Below are 26712 nucleotides of genomic sequence, written 5' to 3'. Positions count from 1 at the left end.
GAGAAAACTCAAATTACTAAATTTCATGATGAAAAAGAAAATATCACAATGGACAATACTGAAATACAGATGATAATCAGAGGCTATTGTGAAAATGTATGTTATAATGAAATAGAAAATCTTGAAGACATTGACAAATTTCAAGAGGCATATGACCTACTCAAACTGAATCAGGAGGATATACACAATTTAAACACAGCAATTTCAAGCAATGAAATACACACCACCATCAAAAGCTTACCAATTAAGGAAAGCCCAGTACTAGATGGAGTCTCAGCCAAATTCTAGAAGAACTTCTGGGAAATATTTACACCAATAGTCCTCAATATTTCCATGAAATAAAAAAGGAAAGAACCAATGAATCAAAAAGCAGTCTGTAAAAATAAAAAGAAAATTTAAAAAAGAAAAAGAAAAGAAGGGAACACTTCCAAACTCATTCTATGAAACTAGTATCACTCTGATTCCAAAACCAAAGACATGTCAAGAAAGAAAACTTTAGGCCAATATCCCAGATAAGCACAGATGAAAAATTCTCAATAAAATTTTGGAAAATTGCATACAAAAACATATTAAAAAGATAGTGCATCATGATCAAGTGGGGTTCATCCCAGGGATGCAAGGTTGGTTGAACATATGGATATCAATAAATGTAATTCATCACATCAATAGGCTTAAAGACAAGAAACATATAATCACCTGAATAGATGCAGAAAAAGTTTTTGACAAAATATAGCACCTATTCATGTGCAAAACACCAGAAAAACTAGAGATAGTAGGAACATACATCAACATTGTAAAAACTACATATGCTAGACTCAAGGCCAACATCATTCTAAATGGAGAAAAATTAAAAGCATTTCCTCTGAGAACTAGAATAAGAAAAAGATGCCCTCTTTCACCACTTTTATTCAACATCATCCTTGAAACTCTAGCCAGAGTAACTAGACAGAAGAAAGAATTTAAAGGGATATGAATAGTAAAAGAAGAACTCAATCACTATTTACCAATGACATTATTTTATACTTAGAAGATGTAACAAACTTCACCAAAAAACTTTCAGAAATCATAAATGAATTCATTCTATCAGGATATAAAATCAACACCTATAAATCAATTATCCTCCTCTGGTTCAGTGATGAATCAACTGACAGAGAAATTAGGAAAACTACCCCATTCATAATAGCCTCAAACAAAACAAAACAAAACAAACTTGGGAATCGATCTAACAAAGAAGTGAAAGACCTCTACCATGATAGCTACAGAACACTAAAGAAAGAAATTGAAGAACTCTTTAGAAGATGGAAAGATTTTCCATGTTTTCAGATAGGCAGAATTAAAATTGTCGAAATGGCTATATTACCAAAAGTGTTATGCAGATTTAATGCAATTCCTATTAAAACCCCCAATGACATTCTTCATAGAACTAAAGAAAGCGATCATGAAATTCATCTGGAAAAATAAGAGACCCAGAATAGCCAAAGCAATTCTTAGCAAGAAAAATGAAGCAAGAGGCATCACAATACCAGAACTTAAATTATACTACAGAGCCAGAGAAACAAATATGGCATGGTATTGGCACCAAAACAGATATGTAGACCAATGTACAGAATAGAAGACACAGAGACAAACCTGTATAAAATACAGTTATCTCATTCTAGACAAAGGCACCATAAACATACATTGTAGAAAAGATAGCCTCTTCAACAAATGGTGCTGGGAAAACTGGAAATCTATATGTAGTGGAATGAAATTGAACCATATCTCTCACCCTGCACAAAACTCAACTCAAAGTGGATCAAGGACCTACACACTAGACCAGAGACTCTGCACCTACTGGAAGAAAATTTAGTCACAACTCTTTATCATGTTGACTTAGGAACCAATTCCTCAGTAGGACTCGTAAAGCCCAAGAAGTAAAATCAGGAAAATATAAATGGAATGGTATCAAACTGAAAAGTTTCTTCTCAGCAAAGGAAACAATCAAGAATAGGAACAGAGAGCCTACATAATGGGAGAAAATCTTTACCGCATGCACCTCAGATAGAACATTAACCCTTAATTTAATTAAAGATATATAAGGACTCGAAAAACTTAACACCACAAAAACAAATAACCCAATCAGTAAATGGGCGAAGGAATTGAACAGACACTTTGCAAAAGAAGAAATACAATTGATCAACACATACATGAAAAAAATATTCAACATCTCTAACAATTAGAGAAATGAGATTTCATCTCATTCCAGTCAGAATGGCAATTTTCAAGAATACAAGCAACAATAAATGTTGGTGAGAATGTGGGGTAAAAGGTACACTCATTCATTGCTGGTGGGACTGTAAATTGGTGTAACCACTCTGGCAAGCCGTATGGCAATTCCTCAGAAAACCTGGAATGGAACCACCATTTGACCCAGTTATCCCACTCCTCAGTTTATACTCAAAGGACTTAAAATTAGCATACTACAGTAACACAGCCACATCAATGTTTATAGCAGCTCAATTCACAATAGCTAAACTATGGAACCAACCTAGGTGCCCTTCACAAGATGAATGGATAAAGAAAATGTGGTATAAATACATAATGGAATATTACTCAGAATTAAGGAAAATGAAATTTTGGCATTTGCTGGTAAATTAATAGAGATGGAGAATATCATGCTAAGTGAAAGAAGCCAATCCCAAAGAACAAAAGGTCAAGTGTTTTTTCTGGTATGCAGATGCTAATTCCCAATGAGGGTGGGTAGGAAGAATAGAGGTACTTTGGATTAGTCAGAGGGGAGTGAAAGGAGGTAAGGGGTATGGAGTTAGGAAGGATAGAGGAATGAATTGGACATTATAATCCTATGTGCATACATGATTACATGACTGGTGTAACTCTACATCACACACAACCAGAAGAATGAGAATTTATACTCCATTTAATTATAATATGTCAAAATGCATTCTACTGTCATGTATAACTATTTAGAGCAAATTTTTTTAATTGGGATAAAAAAGAATATTGAAATGTTTCTCTGTATTTTCTTCAAGTTTATTGAGTTTCTTTAGAACAGCAACTGTAAACTCAGAGTTTTCCCATAGTGATCGCTGCTTGATCAGTTTTGGTAGCTTATTTTGAATAGTAGTTGAGGTTATGGCTTCCTGAAAGGTCTTGATTATTATTGACATAAGATATCATCTGGGCTTCTAAGGGCCAGACATTTATTCCAATTTTCCTAATCAGTTTGTTTTCCCCTATCATTCCATTCATGCTAAGCACTCTGCTTATTTTCTGTGACGCTATAGTCACTTCCACTATTTCAGTACTTGATGGTACCCAGGTTCAGCTTGGCCTGGAGTCTGCTGTTAAAATGTTGTCATTGTTTCAATACTGGAGGACAATACAAGCCTGGGTTTGTTCCAAATACAACTTTGGTGTATTATTCAGAAAGAAACAAGGGAGCACATAGAAAAGTAGTCTGTCCCTACAAATCCTTTCATGGGGGCCAAGGTAGGCCCAGATGCCTTTCCACCACAGTTACCAGCATGTGGTCAGATGGTGCAAAATTCTGCCCTTCCTTAATCAGAGTCACTGTGGATGGACCAGTTCCAGCCTCCTACATCAAAGTCACCAAGCTGCGTCAAACTCTGAGCCCGTAGCCCACAGAGACCAACAAAACACTGGGGTAGGACCAAGGCCCACTTAGGCAGACCACTGGTCCTTTCCAAGACCACTGCCACCAGGCATAGGTGATGCTACCTGGAATTGGCAGAGGAATGAAAGGAAAGTGAGAAATTGGTAGGAAGTAATTGTATGAAATTTCTTACCACTGTAGAAGGACCTCCAATCAGTGTTTCCCTAAGACTGTCCCAGACCATCAGGTCCCTTGGGTTTTCTCATCCTATCAGGAGCTCTGGAAGTCAGATAGATATAAGTATAGGCCCATTCTGTAGTTTCCCTTCATTATGTTTCTTGTGTTCTTTACTATGCAGAAGCTTTTTAAGTTAGACATAATCCCATCTGCAGTATTTGTTTTTGTTCCCTGTACTTTTGGGTCCCATACAGAAAAATCATGCCTCTCCCAGTGTCTTGAAGTTTATCCTTTATGTTTTCTTCTAATAGTTCCAGGTCTTACATTTAGGCCTTTGATCCACTTTGAGTTGATTGGGGGGGGGGGGGGGTGTTACTTCAGTTTATGATAATTTAATGTGCCTGAGAATTTTTGTGAAAGTACATGTCATCTTTCATTATAAATACACATAGCACACTCTGGAAAAAGTTAGTTGTGACCAACTTTCCTTACAAGAAAATTTTTACATCTATAAGTACGCAGCATAACTTAATTTCTATTGATTGCACTTTTTGATTAATCCCTTCCAGCCTCCAAGGAAATTTGAAAGACATGCAATCAACATTATCTTCCTTGGCCACTGTGTTATCTAGAAAATATATTCTAAAAACTAGTTTCCTTGATTCCAATTTACCCATAATTTCATTCTTAAATTTTTCCCACCCCAAACTACATTTTGTTTTTTATTTTGATTTGTTTTTGAATGTTACCTACAGATACAAATTTTAAAATGAACTCTTAGTAATCATAAATACAAAGGAATTTGAATGATATTTCAGTTCACAGTGGGTCAAAGGCCTGAAAAAAGAAAGGAAGAAGGGAGTCTAACCTTATGATATGAGGAAAAAGCTAAAATTCCTTGTTTTGCCAATGCTGTGAGCACACCATTAGGTGGACACATAATTTAACCAGACATTTGCAGGCAAACATTTAAGCCTCTCATTCTTGTCTGAATAACAGACTGAGCTCACTATACCAACACTTTTGCAACAAGTTTGTCAGAGCAACAAAATTGCTTCTTTTCTCTTCCCATCCTCCTAACCAGGTTCTTCCTGCTTAAGCCCTCCAGAAGTAAAAGTTGCCAGTGAATTCTGTTTTCTGGTGTGTTTTAATATTACTAAATTTATTTTTTATTTTATTTTCACTGCAAGAAAACTCAACTGAAGGAGTGTGTTAAACCTCTTTTCCTTTTCTGACTCCAAACACTCATGGCCCACTCATTTCTCTTTTCAGTTACCAGACTTCAGTCATGAGGACTTCATCCATAAGGAATTCATCCCAATTTTATTTGCATCCCTCCACTTTCTCCTTTCCATATTCACAACCCTGCTGAAGCATTCCTGGTCAGACCAGGAAATTTATATGAGTACATGTTATGTTTTAGATATGAAGATCCCTCAGATTCTTGGGTAAGACAATGCAAGAAGTTTAGAAGGGAATGATTGGGTTATGAGAGCCTTAACCTACTTGTTGCATTAATCCACTTAAGTGGATTAACTGGGTGGTAACTGTAGATAGGTAGGTTATGGGTGGAAACAGGTAGGTCTCTAGTAGTGTGACATTGGGTAAATATTTTTTCCCTAGTGAACTGAACTTAGTCTCTCTATCTTCTTGTTGCCGTGTCCCGAGCTGCTTTTCTCCTCCACATTCTTCTGCCATGGTATTCTGCCTTAACTCATGGACTGAGACCGCTGAAACCATGAGCACCAAATAAACTTTTCCTCTTCTAAAATTTTCTTGTCAGGTCCTTTGGTAACAGTGGCAAAAAAGCTGACTAAAACAGTGCATACCTATTCTTCATTTGCTAGTTTGTACAAAAGACCAAATAATGCTGAGCTTCAGTCCTCCTTCAGGATACTCATTTTGGGTGAGAATAACCAACTGTGTCACTAAAGCTGCCCATCATGATTGGAAGTCTCTGATTCCTCTTCATTTACCCAATGAATGGCTACCTGGACTTAAATAGCAGAGTCTGTTTGTGCAGACTGATTTCTGCCTCTTGACTCTTTCCATTCTCCTTGGTGTCAGGGATCTTGACTGCTCTGACTATCCCCAGTTGCTTCAACCTGTCTACTGAGTTCATCTTCAGCTGGCCAACAAGAGGGTTCCAGGAAGGTCTCAAGGCATATATCTCCTGGAGGAATGTTTCAACTACTTGGGAGGCTTAACAATTTTAGAGATGCACTTGGGGCTCAAAGGACAAGGGAGAAGGGCACAGTGAGTAACATAGGAAATTTGGTGGTGTGGAAGGGATAGCCAGGACTTTAAGGAAAGGCCAAAGAAGTGGGTTTTCTGAAATTGGGCTGTGGTACACTTTAGCAGAGATGCCACACTCACTCTTATAGAAGTTTGGCCAAACTCATCATGCTACTGAAGTAACAGATTCTTGTCAGTTTGTGATGGATCCACCAATGCTTAGTCTATAGGACATGGCAGGAGAATTCACAGCCATGGTTGATGAAATGATCCCATCACTTCCACAGGAAAGTAAAGTGAACTCAGAGATAGGGGTAACCTGAGATGAAATCAGAGGTGTGATATCATACCGGTTGGTGAAGGTAGATGTCAATTACATGCATGACAGACACATTCCTGGGCTTGAGGTTGAAGGTATAATTGATCCACCTGTTGAAATAATGGGTGTTTGGAAGATCCCTGTTACTAGGTGATTGGAAGATGCTGTATGCTTCTGCTCCACATGAAGAGAACCTGAAAAGTAATACTTTCCTCTCTTTCTCCTCTAAACTGGATTAAACCTTTAGTAATGACACCAGTATGGTTCCCAAGATTTGTTCAGCTAGTTGTTGCCAGTGATATAGAGTCTGATATTTCAAGGGCCTTGACTATTTGTAATTTTTCTGGCATAAAGTCTCAAGGACAACTGGCACTTCTGAGATCTGTGATCTCTGACTGATCAAGTGCAAACAGAGGCAAGGCTCTCTGCAGGTGTCATAGTTACTAACAACCCCTCTTTGTTCAGCCAGAACTTGAATCTTCTGTTATCACTGTTCAGCAAAATCTTGCTTTTCACTGAAGTAGCTCTTTCAATGCAGACCAAGGTAAAACAGTGTTGTAACCAAATCACTATCTTTGGAGTATTCTGGTTGGGTCACTGACAGAGCTCTCTGTAATCTCCTCCATGTTGCTTCCTAGGTTAAGGAGTATTTTGTTCTCTGTTTGCTGTATATCAGACTCAAAATGTTTTGCTATCATGATGATCCTTGAATGGTGCCTGGAATGGGTAACCCAGCTGGAAATGGGACAGAGCAGCCTCATGTGTTATTGGCAGTCTTGACAGTAGCAAATACTCATATATATATTATATATATATATATATATATATATATATTTTTTTTTTTTTTTTTTTTTTTTTTGTCTGAAGAGACGATTCCTCATCCAAACTTAACTTTTTACACATGGCCCCTTCAATGTCAGCTGCCAAAGATTCCCCAGTAAAATCACCATAAGACTGAGAGAAGTAGAGATGAACCTCAGTGCCAGACCTGCTAAAAAGTTCCTTTATTTAATCTTGTGATTCATGTAACATTCCCAGACATTCCATATTCCTGTCTCTTAAATTGCATAGCTCCATTATCAGTTGTCCCTGTGCAACTTTGGAAGCTTGTTGGTAAAGTCTTAGATTTTCCTTCTCAGTCACATCTTCATTAAGTTTGTGCTTCAGTTCTACAATCTGAGATCAGAGAAGGAAGATCTCTTCTTGGTATTGAAGCAGTTCATCACTCTTCTCTGACAATTCTTCGATCATTTGGACATCTGAGACTTTGTTTCATGACGTTCTTTAACATTGTCATTGACAAGCTGTTGTTTCTTCTCTTTGTAAATAAAAGTTTCTGTCTTTATGTGATAAGCCTTGGATAGAAGGATCATATTCTCTTCTTCCAGATCCTTGAGCTTTTCTTGCAGCATGTTCATCTGAAGCAAACCTTGAGATAAACTAAAGGGCTCATTGAATCTAAGAAGTTTAGAACAGCTGGAATTAGTCTCACTCTTTTTGGAAGCAATGGAGACTATGTGAAGTCCCTCATCTTTCTTGGGTAGCTCATTTTGAAACTGATTAAATTGATCAAAGCCTTGTCTCCAAGGCTTCATACTGCTCAGATAAAACATGGTTTCACATTAAGAGAGTTTGTCCAATTCAAGCAGTTACCTCGAGATTATGATCCCTCTCTGCCGGGAGATCATAATCAACCATGTTGATATCATTGTGTGTTTTGGTCATCTGCTCCACCCTGTCGGTGTAGAATCATGTAAAAGCAAGTCTGTTCAGTAACGACTGAAGAGAGGCATCAGAAGCATGCTGCTGCTGGTGTGGTGACTGTGCCCAGACTTGATTTTCACGTAGAAAGAGAGTCTACTCTTAGCTTATACTGTTGTAGCTGTTCTTCTAGCAGATTCACCAGTTCAACTTCAGGGAGAGGCTCATTGGAGCAGGCCTCAGGGATGCTCTCCAAGTGTCTGTGATTGTTGCTCATGAGGTTTTCTTCACCTGTTGGTAATATAAAAAAGGCATTCTGGGATGGACTTATTCATAGAAGTTCTCCACAAAGAAAAAGAGAGTAGGAGGAATGGTAGCTTAGAAAAAGGAGCTTAACCTCAGAAGATCAAGGACGGTAAGTTTTCTCTCATATGTGAAAGCTAGAGAAAAAAGGAAAAGAAAGATGGGGTGAATCTCATGAAAATTAAAGGGAGAGCAGTAGAGCAAAGGGACCAAGCAGGGAAGTTGTGAAGGAGTGGGGAAGTGCTAGGGAGTGATATCAGCCAAATTATACTTAAATTGTGTTGCATGTATGAATAAGTAACAACAAATTTGAACATTATGTACAACTACAATGCAACTATTAAAAATGTTGGAAAAAAAGAAAAAGTAGTTTGAACAAAGACAGGACCATGTGTGCCAAACCCAAGAAGTTGTCATTGCTCATTCTATTGATGGAGCAAGGGATTCCTCACCTAGAGGGACTGTGTGTGTGTGTGTGTGTGTGTGTGTGTGTGTGTGTGTGCGTGCACACGCACAGGGGTGGGCACTAGGGTTTGAACCCAGGATACTTTACTCCTGACTATATCCCCAGTCCTTTTTATCTTTTATTTTAAGGTAGCATCTTGCTGAGTTGTCCAAACTGGCCTCAAACTTGTGATCCTTGCCTCTGTCTCCCACATAGTGGGCAGTACAGGCAAATGATACTATGCCTGGTATCTAAAGGACTTTTTAAGAAATTAGCCCAGTGGCACAATTCAACTCCTGGAGGACATAGGATGTAACACCAAGGACTCCCAGACTCTCTTGAGAGTGATGTGAGTGAAATAATCCAATTTAAGATTTTATCAGGCTTAGTTGGTTATAGGGAAATGATCCTAGAGCTCAAGTAATGAGGTAAGATGGCATGATGGAGTGGTCCCCCTGAGACATGAACAGGGCCTGAGTTAAAGCTATGACTTTGAGGGTGCTTTTAGGAATGCCAAAAGAGAGACTAGCAGGACTGGGAAATGAGTCTGACGTCATAAAGGGAGGAGAAAATTATTTTCTTTCATTTAATCTTCATGGGTTAACTGGCCCTCTGGAGAACATGGGAATAAAGAAGTGATTGGGAGGTATACTGGTGGATAATGGATGCCTAAATTGGTTTGTAGACCATGTCAAAATCTGGAATTGTATTTTTTTTCTCTCTTGAATTCAATCATGCTATCCAAACTTTCCTGATATATTGTAGCCAGGGCTGAGTGCAATTTTGTGGCACCCTATAAATTTTGACCTGGCTAAGGACATTACAGATTTGTGCTGCTGTGCAACATTACCAGACCCTGAGTCCCCTTGGGACTACCAGGCCATTCACTTGTATTGACTTTTTATCTTGGCATTGAAATTGAGTTTATTCATAATTTTATCTCAAGAAAGACACTGCTGATAAGCATACTCACACATGTACTTATGCTTTTATTTGCTTTCAATTTATATAGGGAGGCAAAACCAAAGTAGAGTCATTAATCTAATGATGCAAGGATACTAAAACACAGTCAATTGTCTGTGGTATTGCTGACATTCCAAAGCATTTCCTCTCTTATTATACACTGGCTTTATATTGTTAAAGGAGAAACATACCAGTTATGACATTCAAGATACTTCTAGGTCATTTATATTAATTAAATACTTCTATACACTTTTTAGTATTTATTATTCATAAGCCCTAATTACCTACTAAACCTACCATCTTTCCAATACTGAAACTTACTTAGTCTTCACTCAACTATCTTATAATCATCACAAATTTTTGTGTTGTTCCAAGAAGAATGAGGAAATAAATATAAAAAAAATTATGTTAGGAGAAGAATATGAAACTAAAGTCTGATTATGAGCAAATATTTAGAACTTAAACTAAAAATAGCCTCTATCAATGTCCTTGTGTGTAATTTGTAGAAAAATCTTACTCCCACCACCTGTGACTGTCTCCTTCCCAAGACAGTGTTGGCCCAGACAAAGCTATACAGAGACTCCCCTACATATAGAAGTCATCTCAATTATGGTTGAAGGGTATAAATATGGGTCCAGACATGTTTTGCAACAGGAAGATCTTTCTCAGCCAAACATTTTATAACAGTAAAAATGCAGTTCATGATGTTATAGTACCTGTTTTGAATATTTAAAATCTTCATTCAAGCGAGAGAACTCTGCCCCATGTTAAAACAAAACCAATACAACTAGTTTAAAATTACAAAGAAATCAAGTTTATATGGTAGTTTCCAATCCCAGTTTGTATTTGGGGTTAATGTTGAAGTTTCCTTTAGGTGTGGTGCTCATGGCATTTTATAAAAACCATGGTAGGGCCCATAAGTAACTCAAAACAGTTTTAGTTTACCATTACTGAAGTATTATAGTCAAGAATCTTGAAGATCAAAGGAAAAAAAAAACACTTAGATGCATTGTAGTCCAACCTTCCATTTTATGAGGAAATGGAGACCCTCTATGATTCACTCAAATTTCTATATCAGGAAAGAGTAATTTGTCCTAAAGTCTTGGTGTTTGGTATGATGGGCAGGATTCTTTTCAAAGCAACATGTTGCCTGACTCTGAGTGGATAGTGGCAAAGTCTAAATTAAAAGTGATTTAAAAAACAGTCACACATGGTCTTGGGATATAGTTCAGTGGTAGAGCATATATCTAGCATGCTTGGACAAGGTTCAGAGTTTGATCCCAGCAACAAAACCAAAACAAAATATATCCAGCCTTGTTGCCATGCAATGTCTGGAGATGGGTTAGAAGGTCCTGATTAGAGAGAGAAACCAGAACAGGGAAACCTAAGTCAGGCACAAGGAAAGTGAGGGGATAAAGAAGTGAGAAAGAAAAGAGCAGTGAGAAGTCACCAGGTATTCTTTTGGATATCTCTTTGGGTTATTATGTCATAAATGACATAATCATACAATTATTTGATCACAAAGCATTGATTATAGAAGTTGTCCTCTATCATTAAAGAACTTATAATTGACCAAGAGATACACTGAGAGGGTAAACTGTTTTGGAAGGAATGTAGGGCAGCATGTAATTTAATGCTAAGTCAAGGGCTGTATAATGTACTGTCGATGTTCAGTGAGGGGATGAAGGAAGACTGAAATGTTTGATGATTCTGTGTGAGAGGTGAGATTTTAGGTGGAATTTGAATTGGATCTGTAAATCGTGTAGGTGGAAAGAAAATTCATATTTACTAAGTATGTATGTAAGTGGTCATATTTTTATATACTTTATTTCATTCAATTCTATGATGATATTGATGCTTTTTTATGCTTATCATGGATAAAGTTAAGAGCAGATTGATAAAGTAACCCACCAAAAAAACATTGTGCTGGAAAGGAATTTGAATTCAGGTCTCTGTCTCCAGAGTCCAACCAATGTGTTATGAAAGAAACTCCTGGGAACTGGAGAAGGGAAAATACTGAGGAAAACTGCAAAATAGAAATAATAATGACAGGAAAGAAATCGTTTTTGGGAGTAGTGGAAAACTAGTTTGGTGATAAATACATTGATTTGGAAATTCTTACAGAGGAGTTAGGCTTATTGTGCAAAAAGTAAGAAACTTTTCAGCAGGGGACAGATGCAAAGAAAATGTTTTTGGACTGTTAGATCAGCAGCAGTAGATAGAGAAGATTTAGGTTGGAGAAAAACAACATAAGAAACTTATGGTTATCTCCAGATTTAGGTTGGCATGAATGGAACAACTCAACAAAATGTGACAGATTTGAGATCAATTCAGAGGAAGAAAGATGGCTCTGAAGTTTCAAACTTGAGTACATAGGAAATGGTGTACTTTGTTAGGGAAGGTGGAAAGGGAAGTATGATGAGTCTGTGGATGCCTGTGCTTTTGGTATTTTCTTTTGGCATATCTGCTAAGGCTCTGTCAGGAACTCTGAAGCATTTGAGAAGTATGCTAGAAAAGACCAATGCCAGAGCGATGTTCAGAGATGGACCCACCCAGAACTTCCAGAACATCTCCCTTTGTTTGACAAGAGATAGTTGGTAATTAATGGAAGACTTTTAGGATGGTGATTCCTATATAAGGTGAGGTGCCCATGGCTGTTGTCCAACCCCTGTTCTGGGACACCATGAGCTAGACATGCAAGTCAAATGCTGAGCTGAAAAACAGAGGACTAGATGATACCACCTAAAAGCAAAGACCTTTCTCTTTTACTCTCCGTTTCCTTCCATTCATTTGCCTTTTGATCATGGGGAGAATTTGACATTTATTCATTACTTAGAGCTTCCAAGGGACTTAGTACTTAGATCCCATAGACAGTGATGGCTTTCAACAATGAAGAGGTGGATGGCTTTTTGAGCATTCTGAGAAGGTCATTGTTGCTCTCTGCGATTCATGTGGAAAAGATTGACTAAGATGTGTAAAAGTTAAATAATGTGAAGTTCTGTTCTCAGAATTGGAGAAAGGCAATGCTACCATTATCTTCCTATGTTATGTTTCAAGATTCTAAGTGAGATACTACAGCGACATTAAATAGTATTAAAATGTGTCATTTTAATTATTTTGACTCTAGCTAGTAATAGGTTTGTTCTACCCAATGGTAAGGACCCCTTAAGTTTAAGTCAGGGTTGTGTGACCTTGGGACCAAAATAGAAAGAAAGGAATAATTTATGTTTGCCTGGTTCCTGCTATTGGTAACCAGGTTATAGTGGTCAGAAGCCCCAGCAAGGAAGCTGGAAACAAATACCCCTGTTCCTCACAGTGCCAGTGTGTTTATAGTTATAGGGCCACACATCACTGATTCCTGAAAGAAGGTTTCAGTGTACTATCACCAAGAGGTTAAGCACAAAGCTTATGTGTGTGCATGTGCTTTATTGTGTACACGTGTGTGCATGCATATGTGCTATTTGATTTTGAGTTACTGATAACTCCCGAACAGATTATGTTGTACCCTTGGCTCATCATCCTACCCTCCCTCTCTCTTTCATTCTCAATGTGGGAAACTCCAGACAACATGGCACTTCAGATTGAGTGTCTGAGCAGAACTGACCCTATATGTAATGTGTGTGAGACCATATAAGGTAATGCCTCCTTCATTTGATAATAATCTGTTGAGTCAGTGCCAGCCCTGTAAAAACTGCTTCCTGCTAAAGGCCTTGATGTCCTGCCTCTCTATGCAAGAATCCTGCAGCATTTCTTGGGGGATCACCTGGGATGCAGAAATGGTGATTTCACCTCCCTTGTCACCTGGCAGTGGGCCCTTGGGACACCACAAAAGAGATATAAAAGGTTATAGGTATGAAAATATATTTTAGTATAAAAAATTAGGAGGAAATAATATTTGTGGATGAGAAAGTATTTTGTATGGTAAAGTAAACAGGTTATAGAATGTCTAGTAAGTTGCACAAGGTTTTTGCAGAATAAATCTCAAAAAAGTTTGTGAGTGATTAAGTTGGCTATAATTAGCATCATTAGTTGAAGTTATTAAAGTGTTTTTCCTAAGTTCAAATATTAATGTACTGATATAAACCAAAATTTAATTCTCTGTGTGTTGAAGTAACAAGGGTTTCTTAAAATACTGATCTTCTCTTATTTAACAAGATAATTTTTTGTGTCTGTTGGGTTTCATTCTTTAGGGGAACTCATCTTAAAGGAATTAAGATTTGTACAATCTGGTTAAACAAACGACTGTTATTTTAGTTTTGCTAAATTTTCTTTAAAAGCTAAACTTGGTTAATATAAAGACGATGTAATTGCTTGGGATGCTGTTATTGGCTTCTTTGTATATTAGATGTATTCATGTCCTCCAAGTATACAAGTGGTTACAGAGCACTTTACAAAGCTGGTGTTCTTCAAACTAAAGTTGTCTGCACTCTCCTTCAGACTTGTATACAAATAGCAAATTTAGTTAGGAAATTATTTATATCATGTTTTTAAATTGGATTAATAAATTTGTCAGCAATAAGTGTTATATGTAAAGTTTTGTGTTACTCTTTACACTGGGATGGGAATTTAAATGTACTTTCGGAACGTAGAAAGTATATCTTGGTTTGTTTAGAGGTTTACAATGTGTAACATAAAAAAAGTTTGCCTCTTTCTTGCAAAAGGAAGGTTGGAAACTCTCTTAACTTTGGTTTGATTCATGCTTCAGATGAAATGTTGTATTGTGTTAATTGATATTCATATAGGCTCAGGAAACAATATATGAGAACATTGTAAAATGATGTTGAAGAGGCAAAGATCAGCTTCAGAAATAAAATACTTCATGTAAGACTTGTCAAGAGGCCTCCTTACCTGAATTAAAACTCTGCCTCTCACCTTATTCCATTTTATTATGACTCTAAAGTAGGCTAGACTTAGGTTTATTTAAAGTTAAGTTCAAAAGGTAAATTTTTGTTATAAAAATTACTATGATCTCAAAATAACCAAGAAATATAATACAAAACTAAGTAAAGTTTTGGGTAAATTATAGAAGGTATGTATATTTGTAAGAGTTTTTTAAAAAGTAAAATTTGTGAAGGATCTCATAAGATTCAATGAATAGTATTTTCATCTTTATGAAGGCAAAATAAATATGAAAGACATATTAAAGATACTATAAAATTATGTTTTTTGATTTATAACTATTGTACAAACTCAAAATAAATTTAGCAAACTAGCAGGATATAAAATTAACACCCATAAATCAAATGTGTTCCTATATATCAGTGACGAATCCACTGGAAGAGAAATTAGAAAAACTACCCAATGCAAATAGCCTCTAAAAAATTAAAATATTTGGAAATCAATGTAACAAAAGAAGTGAAAGACCTCTCCAATGAAAACTACAGAACACTAAGGAAAAAATAATAGAAGACCTTAGAAGATGGAAAGATCTCCCATGCTCTTGGTCAAAATGGCCATGCTACCAAAAGTGTTACACAGATTTAATGCAATTCCTGTTAAAATCCCAATGACATTCTTCATAGAACTAGGAAAAGCAATCATGAAATTCATTTGGAAAATTAAGAGACCCATAACAGACCAAGCAATCCTTAGCAAGAAGGATGAAGCAGGAGGCATCACAATATCAGATTTTAAATTATAACATAGTAACAAAAATGTCATAGTATTGGCACCAAAACAGATATGTAGACCAATGGTACAGAATAGAAGACACAGAGATAAACCCATATAAATACAGTTATCTCATCCTAGACAAAGGCACCATAAACATGTATTGTAGAAAAGATAGCGTCTTCCATAATGGTGCTGGAAAACTGAAAATCTTTGTAGCAGAATGAAATTAAACCTGTTTCTTTCACCCTGCACAAAACTCAACTCAAAGTACATCAAGGACTTAGATACTAGAACAGAGACCCTGCACCTAGTAGAAAAAAGAGTAAGCCCAAATCTTCACCATGGCTTATCATGTCAGCTTAAGAACTGACTTCCTTAGTAGGATTCCTAAAGCACAAAAGTGAAATCCATTAATGAATGGTATGGATTCAAACTAAAAAGCACTTCATAGCAAAGGAAAAAATAAAGAACATGAACAGAGAGCCTACATAATGGGAGAAAACTTTACCACGTGCACCTCAGAGCACTAATCTCTAGGATATATAAAAAACTCAGAAAACTTAACACCAAAACAACCCATATAATCCAATCAGTAAATGGACTAAGGAACTGAACAGATACTTCACAGAAGAAATATAATGGATCAAAAAATATATGAAAAAGTGTTCAAAAATCTCTAGCAATTAGAGAAATGCAAATTAAAACTACACTGAGATTTTATCTCATTCCAGTCAGAATGGCAATTATCAAGAATACAAGCGACAATAAATATTGGTGAGAATGAGGGGGAAAAGGTACACTCATACATTGCTGGTGGGGCTGCAAATTGGTGCAACCACTATGGAAAGCAGTACAGAAATTCCTTAGAATATGTGGCATGGAACCACCATTTGACCCAGCTATTCAACTCCTTAGTTTATACCCAAAGGACTTAAAATCAGCATACTACAGTGAGGCAGCCACATCAATGTTTATAGCAACTTAGCTCACAATTGGTTAACTATGGAACCAACCTAGATGCCCTTCAACACATGAATGGATAGAGTATGTGATACATATACACAATGGATATTACTCAGCCCTAAAGAAGAATGAAATTATGGCAAATATGGATGGAACTAGAGAATAATATGCTAAGTGAAATAAGCCAATGCCAAAAAAAAGAGACCAAATATTTTCTGTAATATGTGAATGCTGATTCACAATGAGCAGGGGGCTATGGAAGAATAGAGGTAATTTGGATCAGACAGAGGGGAGTGAATGGAGGGGAGGGAGTGTGGGGGTAGGAAGGATAGTAGAATGAATTGGACATTAATATCCTATGTGCATATCTGTTTACACGACCAGTGTAACTACATCATACACAACAAGAAGAATGAGAATTTATACTTCATTTATGTATGATGTGTCAAAATGCATTCTACCGACATTCATAACTAATTAGAACAAATAAAAAGTGTCTTACCAAAAATTGTGTTTGCTCTTGTTAATTCCATTTTGCATTTTCCTTGTGAACTTTGTAACTGCTTTTAGTGCTTTACAGAAGTACTTCTTTTTATATACATTTTAATTTTTAAATTTGTTCTAATTAGTTTTACAGGACAGTAGACTGCATTTATGCATTTTGATAAATCATACATAAATGGAGTATAATTCCTCATTTTTTCTGATTATACATTGTAGGATTGCATCAGTCATGTATGTACATGAGATAATAATGCCTGTTTCACTCTACTATCTTTCATACCCCCATACCACTTCCTCTCCCTTCACTTCTCTCTACCTAATCTAGAGGTACAACTTCTAATATAACAAGCTGAGTTAATTGGAGATAATAAGCTGTCACCTATAGAACATACAGGATATAAGGCTAATTTCTAGTACTAATACAGAACCCAATTAAATGGAAGGGATAAATAACTGTAAAGTTATAGACATTAAACTACAACTCAGTACTCATACTTGATGAAACTGGTATGCTGGATGTTTAAAACCAAATCAAATCAAGGAAGTTAAAGAGCTAAAAAAATTTTTAAAAAAATCACTGTTTTGCCTCTTGCCTTCTGAAGTCTGCTCAAACCCAGGGAATGATGGAACTTATTTCTCTAAGGGTTTTACAACTCTGGGTCATGTAACCTCCCAATCAGGGGAATAAAAGGGACCCTGGAGAACAGGAAGCTAAACAGTGCACATTGTGCAAAGAGGAGGTTCACTGGAGAGAGGAATGTCCCTAGTACATCCAACGGAAGCCACATGTGGTCAGAATTCTGACCCATTCTTGCAGATGGCACAACTGATGGAGGAAGCTAGAGGAGCTAAGAAGTTTCTCATTAGTCTCCAAGAATAACTCTAACCCCCTGAGGAATCTCAGTTGACTCTTAACAGTAGAGTGGAGCAAGTTCAATTTTGGTCAACTCAGTCTTAAGAGCCTTGCAGGAGAGTTATAACCAAAGCACAGCTGTACATGGGCCAGCATTCATAGCTGAGGTGGTACATTGGTGATAAAGGGGTTGAAGATGACCTAGAAATTACAACTAAGCAAACTAGTTAGGAAACTCAACTATACTGGGACTAGATGTTGCCAATTGCTTTGTTAAGGATTAGGTCTAGCCCTACTTGACAGGTAGGGTTCTCCCCTTATGAGATTCTTTATGGACACCTACCTCCAATTATATAGGGTTTATGAGGAGATCTAAAAGTATTGGGCAGAGTTTCAAGATGGCGGCCTAGAGGGTGGCTGCATTTCATGTTGCTCCAGGACTCAGGATTCAAAAGAGGAGATATTGAGACGCTTGGGACCAACTCAAAGCAGTCAGGTGACTCTCACCCCCTGGGGAGGCATCCCGGATGGGACGGTGGTCCCGGAACGCAGGGAACTTTGTGAAGTAGAGCTGCCGGCGAGACGCCCCTACCCCTGCTGGGGCAGTGAACGCGGACAACTGGGAGCTCCGTAAAGGAGGCCGCTCGGCACAGCGCTGGGACTCGGAGCAACCACTGGGGCTCCGGCGGCTGCCCAGGGGAAGAGTGGCGAGGAGAGCTGTGTGGACTCAGGACACCGGGGCCTGCCCTGAGGAGGAGGAGGAGGAGCATGGCCACTTGGATTTGGAGTGACTGCACCAGAGCTACAGGCGGTTGCCAGAGGAGAAGCCGCGCGGCGAGCTGTTTGGACTCACAACGACTGCTTCTGAACACCGGGGCCTGCCCTGAGGACGAGGAGGAGGAAGAGGAGTGCGGCCGCTTGGATTCGGGGTGACTACACCAGAGCTACAGGCGGTTGCCAGAGAAGGGACTGCGTGGCGAGCTGTTTGGACTCAGACCACTTCTGAACCCCGGGGCCTGCCCGGAGGAGGAGGAGGAGGAGGAGGAGGAGGAGGAGGAGCGCGGCGGGTCGTTTGGACTCGCAGTGACTGCATTAGTGCTCCAGGTGGCTGCTCAGAGGAGAAGGCAAGTGGTGAGTTGTTTGGACTTAAAGTGACAGCTCCTGAACACAGGGGGGCTGCCTGGAGGAGAAGCTGGTGGGACACTTGGTCTTGAGTGGCCGCACCAGAGCTCCGGGCGGTTGCCCAGAGGACCCGTGCAGCGGGTCACGTGGATTCAGAGCCACTCAGAGCGACCGCTCCTGAACACCCGGGGGGTTATCTGGAGAAGGAGGAGGAACGGGGAGGGTCACTTCGACTCGGAGTGATTGATTGCCCAGGGCTACGGGTGGTTGGTGGAGGTGGAGGCACGCAGTGAGTTTCTTGGACTCCTAGTGACCGCACCGGAATACTGGGCGGCTGTCTGGAGGAAGAGGCGTGTGGCGGGTCTCTGGGATTCAGAGCGATTGTACAGGGCCCCAGGTGGCTGCTCAGAGGAGGGGCCGCATAGCCAGGTGATTAGGTGCAGAGCAGGGTCCCAGGATCTAGGAGGCTTCTTGGTGGAAGAGCCGCACAGAGACAGGCTTAGGGCGGAGCGAAGGTTCCAGGCCTGTGGGCAGATTCTCTGAGGAAGAGCAGCCTAAGGAGAGTCATCTGCAAAGGGTGAGGCTCCCAGGCCCAGGAGGTAGGGCCGGGCCCCTGGGAACGTTGAGAGGAAGGCAGCCCAGCCCAGGCGGTAGCTGTAAATTGAGGGGAACCTCTAGGAGGGAACTGACCAGCGAGACCTCCCCACCGGGTGAGTCTTCCCTGCTGGGTGAGGTTTCCCCACAAGGATGGTAAAACCAGAGACTCAGGCCCAAACAGGCCTTGCCTCAGCCCGCAGCCTAGGTCCCCTTTGGATGACCATTGGTCAACAAGTGGAGGCACCTCTGCCCACTAGCAGGGATTATACCCCACCTGAAGGCCACCACTCCTAGAGAGGCAGCTTCCTTGTGGAGCACCGCATTATCAACTTCCTCCAAGACTTCAGCCTACTGAAGGCTAAGGGGGGATATATATAGAAATCTTCAGGGACATTGTAAGTCAATAGAGGAAATCTGCAATATCTCAGCGGTCCTCTGATACCTGAACAATATGAGAAAACAAGGAAAGAAAATGCTGCAAACAAATCTAGATGTTACATCAATAAAACCCAATGACAGCATGGCAGAAGAAATGACAGAAAAGGAGTTCAGAATGTACATAATTAAAATGATCAGAGAAGCAAACGATGAGATGAAAGAGCAAATGCACGCACTGAATGATGAGATGAAAGAGCAAATGCAAGCATTGATTGATCGCACCAATCGACAGTTAAAAGAGCAAATACAGGAAGCAAAAGATCATTTCAATAAAGAGTTAGAGATATTGAAAAAAAACCAAACAGAAATCCTTGACATGAAGGAAACAATAAACCAAATTAAGAACTCCATAGAAAGCATATCCAATAGGATAGAACACCTGGAAGACAGAACCTCAGACATTGAAGACAAAATATTTAACCTTGAAAACAAAGTTGAACAAACAGAGAAGATGGTAAGAAATCAAGAACAGAATCTACAAGAACTATGGGATATCATGAAAAGGCCAAATTTAAGAATTATTGGGATTGAGGAAGGCCTAGAGAAACAAGCCAAAGGAATGAACAATTTATTCAATGAAATAATATCAGAAAATTTCCCAAATCTCAAGAATGAAATGGAAAATCAATTTCAAGAGGCTATAGGACTCCAAATACACAAAATTACAACAGACCCACACCAAGGCACATTATAATGAAAATACCTAACATACAAAATAAAGACAGAATTTTAAAGGCTGTGAGAGAAAAGAACCAAATTACATTCAGGGGGAAACCAACACGGATATCAGCAGATTTTTCAATCCAGACCCTAAAAGCTAGAAGGGCCTGGAACAACATTTTTCAAGTCCTGAAAGAAAATGGATGCCAACCAAGAATCTTATACCCAGCAAAACTTACCTTCAAATTTGACGATGAAATTAAATCCTTCCATGATAAACAAAAGCTAAAAGAATTTACAAAAAGAAAGCCAGCATTACAGAACATTCTCAGCAAAATATTCCATGAGGAAGAGATGAAAAACAAAGAAGCAAATCAGCAAAGGGAGGAATTATCCTAAAGGAATTGTCAAATAAAGGAGGAAACAAGTTGTGTCAAACAAATAAATAAATAAAATTTAAAAAATGAACCAAATGACCGGGAAACCAAATCATATCTCTATAATAACCCTGAATGTTAATGGCCTGAATTCATCAATCAAAAGACATAGACTGGCAGATTGGATTAAAAAGAAAAATCCAACAATATGTTGCCTGCAAAAGACTCACCTCATAGAAAAAGATACCCATAGACTAAAGGTGAAAGGATGGGGAAAAACATACCATGCGCATGGACTCAGCAAAAAAGCTGGAGTATCCATCCTCATTTCCGATAATGTGGACTTCAAGCCAAAGTTAGTCAGAAGGGATAAAGAAGGTCATTTCATACTGCTTAAGGGAAGCATAAATCAGCAAGATATAACAATCATAAACATCTATGCCCCAAACAGTGGCTCATCCATGTATGTCAAACAAATCCTTCTCAATTTCAGAAACCAAATAGACCATAACACAATAATACTAGGTGATTTTAACATGCCTCTCTCACCACTGGACAAATATTCCAGACAAAAATTGAACAAAGAAACCATAGATCTCAATAACACAATCAATAATTTAGACTTAACGGACATTTATAGAATATACCATCCAACCAAGAGCGAATACACTTTCTTCTCAGCAGCACATGGATCCTTCTCTAAAATAGACCATATATTATGCCACAAAGGTAATGTTAGCAAATACAAGAGGATAGAGACACTACCTTGTATTCTATCAGATCATAATGGATTGAAGTTAGAAATAAATGAAAGAGTAAAACACAGAAACTATTCCAACATCTGGAGATTAAACAATATGCTATTTTATGATGAATGGATAACAGAAGATATTAGGAAGGAAATTAAAAAATTCCTAGAGGTAAATGAGAACAAAGAAACATCATATCAAAATCTCTGGAACACTATGAAAGCAGCACTTAGAGGGAAATTTATTTCATGGAGCGCATTTAATGAAAGAAGTAAAACTCAACAAATAAACGACCTAACACTACAGTTCAAAGCCCTAGAAAAAGAAGAACAGAACAGCACCAAAAGTAGTAGAAGGCAGGAAATAGTGAAACTCAGAGCTGAAATCAATGAAATTGAAACAAAAGAAACAATACAAAAAATTGACAAAATAAATAGTTGGTTCTTCGAAAAAATAAACAAAATTGATAAACCTTTAGCCACACTAACAAAGAGAAGACGAGAGAAAACCCAAATCACTAAAATTCGGAATGAACAAGCAAATATCACATCAGACAGGACTGAAATACAAAACATAATTAGAAGCTATTTTGAAAATCTATACTCCAACAAAATAGAAAATTTCAAAGACATCAACAGGTTTCTGGAGACATATGAATTACCTAAACTGAACAAGAAGGACATAAACAATTTAAATAGACCAATTTCAAGTACTGAAACAGAAGAAGTCATCAAAAGCCTACCAACAAAGAAAAGTCCGGGACCAGATGGGTTCTCAGCCGAGTTCTACAAAACCTTTAAAGAAGAGCTCATTCCAATACTTCTCAAAGTATTCCATAAAATAGAAGAGGAGGGAACCCTCCCAAACTCATTCTATGAAGCCAATATCACACTGATACCTAAACCAGACAGAGACTCATCAAGGAAAGAAAATTTCAGACCAATATCCTTAATGAACATCGATGCAAAAATTCTCAACAAAATTTTAGCAAATCGCATACAAAAACATATTAAAAAGATAGTGCACCATGATCAAGTTGGTTTCATCCCAGGGATGCAAGGTTGGTTCAACATCAGGAAATCAATAAACGTAATTCACCATATTAATAGACTTAAAGTCAAGAATCACATGATTATTTCAATAGATGCAGAAAAAGCATTTGATAAAATACAGCACCCCTTCATGCTCAAAACACTAGAAAAAATAGGGATAGTGGGAACATTCCTTAACATTGTAAAGGTCATTTATGCTAAACCCATGGCTGATATCATTCTAAATGGTGAAAAACTGAAAGCATTCCCCCTAAAAACTGGAACAAGGCAGGGATGCCCTCTTTCACCACTTCTATTCAACATCGTTCTTGAGACTCTAGCCAGAGCAATTAGACAAACCAAAGAAATTAAAGGGATACGAATTGGGAAAGAAGAACTCAAACTATCCCTGTTCGCTGATGACATGATTACATATTTAGAGGAACCTGGAAATTCCACCAGAAAACTCTTAGAACTCATAAGTGAATTCAGTAAAGTAGCAGGTTACAAGATCAATGCCCATAAATCCAACGCATGTTTATACATAAGTGATGAATCTTCAGAAAGAGAAATTAGGAAAACTACCCCATTCACAATAGCCTCGAAAAAAATAAAATACTTGGGAATCAATCTCACAAAAGAGGTGAAAGACCTCTACAATGAGAACTACAGAACACTAAAGAAAGAAATTAAAGAACACCTTAGAAGATGGAAAGATCTTCCATGTTCTTGGATAGGCCGAATTAATATTGTCAAAATGGCCATACTACCTAAAGTGCTATACAGATTCAATGCAATTCCAATTAAAACCCAATGACATACCTTACAGAAATAGAGCAAGCAATTATGAAATTCATCTGGAAGAATAAGAAACCCAGAATAGCTAAAGCAATCCTTCGCAGGAAGAGTGAAACAGGGGGTATTGCAATATCAGATCTTCAACTCTACTACAAAGCAATAGTAACAAAAACGGCATGGTATTGGTACCAAAATAGACAGGTAGATCAATGGTACAGAATAGAGGACACAGACACAAACCCAAATAAATACAATTTTCTCATACTAGACAAAGGGGCCAAAAATATGCAATGGAGAAAAGATAGCCTCTTCAACAAATGGTGCTGGGAGAATTGGAAATCCATATGCAACAGAATGAAACTAAACCCATATCTCTCACCATGCACAAAACTAAACTCAAAATGGATTAAGGACCTCGGAATCAGACCAGAGACCCTGCAGATTATAGAAGAAAAAGTAGGTCCAGATCTTCAACATGTTGGCTTAGGACCAGACTTCCTTAACAGGACTCCCATAGCACAAGAAATAAAAGCTAGAATCAACCACTGGGATAGATTCAAACTCAAAAGCTTTCTCTCAGCAAAGGAAACTATCAGCAATGCGAAGAAAGAGCCTACAGAATGGGAGAATATCTTTGTCAATCATACTTCAGATAGAGCACTAATCTCCAGAATCTATAAAGAACTCAAAAAACTTTACTCCAAGAATTCAAATAATCCAGTCGACAAATGGGCTAAGGAAATGAATAGACACTTCACAGAAGAAGATCTACAAGCAATCAACAAACATATGGAAAAATGTTCAACATCTCTAGTAATAAGAGAAATGCAAATCAAAACCACCCTAAGATTCCATCTCACCCCAATTAGAATGGCGATTATCAAGAATACGAGCAACAACAGGTGTTGGCGAGGATGTGGGGAGAAAGGTACACTCAAACATTGCTGGTGGGGCTGCAAATTAGTGCAGCCACTCTGGAAAGCAGTGTGGAGATTCCTTAGAAAACTTGGAATGGACCCTCCATTTGACCCAGCTATTCCACTCCTTGGCCTATACCCAAAGGACTTAAAATCAGCATACTACAGAGATACAGCCACATCAATGTTCATAGCTGCTCAATTCACAATAGCCACACTGTGGAACCAACCTAGATGCCCTTCAATTGATGAGTGAATAAAGAAACTGTGGTATATATATACAGTGGAATATTACTCAGCCATAAAGAATGATAAAATTATGGCTTTTGCAGGCAAATGGATGAAATTGGAGAATATCATGCTAAGTGAGATAAGCCAATCTCAAAAAGCCAAAGGACGAATGATATCGTTAATAAGTGGAGGATGACACATAATGGGGGGGAGGGAAGGGTTAGTGTTAGGGTTAGAGTTAGGGTTAGGGAGGGGTACAAGTATGGAGGAAGGAAGTACTGTATAGAGGGTAAAGAGGGGTGGGAGGGGTGGGGGGAAGGGAAAAAATAACAGAATGAATCAAACAACATTACTCTATGTAAATTTATGATTACACAAATGGTATGCCTTTACGCCATGTACAAACAGAGAAACAACATGTATCCCATTTGTTTACAATAAAAAAAAATAGAAAAAAAATTAAAAAAATTAAAAAAAAACTTTATAAATCTGCATTTATTTAGCACTAAATAAAACACTCCTAGAAATACTGAAAAAAAAAATGAAAAAATAAAAGTATTGGGCAACATTACTCCTAGGCAACAGATGCAGGCTCTTGGTTCAACCTTGACCACTACACCATTGGGTTAAGGAATGGCTTCCTGTGAGTCTGACCACAGATGCTCACCCCTTTACACAGGATAAGCTATATAAAATAAAAGAATAAAACGTCCAATCCCTAAAGTCTCTTTGGAGGGTTCTATTCACTGTCATTTTGTTTACCCCTAATGCAGTACAGTTGGTGGAGATGATCCCTTGGATTCACCACAGCAAGGTGAAACAAGCTTCTCTTGACTGGAAGTGCCTTCCCAATCCAGCTACACCATGCAAGTTGACCATCCAAAACAAATAAGCTGCACCCTGAGAAAATGCCAAAGACAACATCCCTTCTTTAGTCACTCTGGAAGATGATTAATATATGAAGAATCTACTTCCTGATGAGATAAATGAACTATTATTGTTGTTTCCTATATTGGCTTCCTTACTGTAATGCCTTGGCACTGTAATCCCTTACCCCTATCTGTGACCAAAGTTTTAGTCTTAGTTTTTACCATTTTCAACATTTGGGAGATTCAAAACTCTCATAAGTGTTGTGGTTTTAATCCTGGGGGCCTGCCTACTCGTACCTTGACCGTCACCCTGGTTATGAGATCTGTCTCCAATCTCCCAGATGACATGGTTAAAAGGAAAATGGTCACACGTCATGATTTTGTGGAAATATCAGGATGATGCTCTTTGACCCTGAAGAGACATAAGCATTAAAGAGGGGAGTGTGGTAGGGACTTTCTCAGAAAGAGAACATGGCACCATCAGCATCAGTGTATATTCCACAACTTTGTTGTAACACTGTTGCAATACTATGATTTAAATAGAGTGCCCAGTCAGAGTGTGAATTACCTTATAAGGAAGACAAAGAGCTAGCACAAAAAGAGGAACTATTAAGATATATATATATATATATATATATATATATATATATATATATATATGGCAACTCCTCCTGCATTGGGTCCTCAGCCTTTGGATATTAATTTACTGAGCCAATTCCAGCACTAATAAATATTGCTTCATTCTGGAGACCCTGGTGTCCTCTCTTGAAAGGTATCCTGCAACAGAAGCTTACCAGCTTGCTCTAAAAATTTATAAACTTTTCTTTTTATTTTTGAATTGCTCACACTAATGCTTTTAATATTTCACCAAAGGATAAAAGTCAAGAATTTCTATGTTCCTTCCTTACCTTATTTTAAAAATAATCCATTATTTTAAAAAAAGACCCAACAAAATGCTGTCTCAAAGAGACTCAACTCATAGGCAAAGACATCCCCAGAAGGCAAAAGAATGGGACGAACATGTCATTCACAAGGATCCCATAAATAAGCATGGATTTCAATCCTCCTATCAGATAAAGTGGACTTCAGGCCAAAGTTAATTAGCAGAGACAAATACTACGTAAGGGAATTATACATCAAGAAGACTCAACGATCTTAAATATTTATGCCCCAAACAATGAAGCATCTATGTACATAAAACAAACACCTTTCAATTTCAAGAATCAAAATAGAC

At 38.2% G+C, this 26712-nt stretch overlaps 1 pseudogene across 1 annotated transcript; it reads right to left on the bottom strand.

Annotated features, from left to right (window-relative positions):
• Positions 1-5777: 5777 nt before the first annotated feature.
• LOC306644873 (trafficking kinesin-binding protein 2-like) lies at positions 5778-25826 on the bottom strand (annotated as a pseudogene). Its single transcript has 3 exons — positions 25776-25826; positions 7199-8361; positions 5778-6344 (listed from the first exon to the last, which is right to left on the bottom strand). The product of its transcript is annotated as a trafficking kinesin-binding protein 2-like (transcript).
• Between the last annotated feature and the right edge of the window lie 886 nt (positions 25827-26712).

The sequence above is a fragment of the Sciurus vulgaris genome (assembly GCF_902686455.1).
Source record: "Sciurus vulgaris genome assembly, chromosome: 15".
Classification (NCBI taxonomy): domain Eukaryota; kingdom Metazoa; phylum Chordata; class Mammalia; order Rodentia; family Sciuridae; genus Sciurus; species Sciurus vulgaris.
Note: the sequence above shows the minus strand (reverse complement) of the source record. Positions and strands in the feature narration are given on the sequence as shown.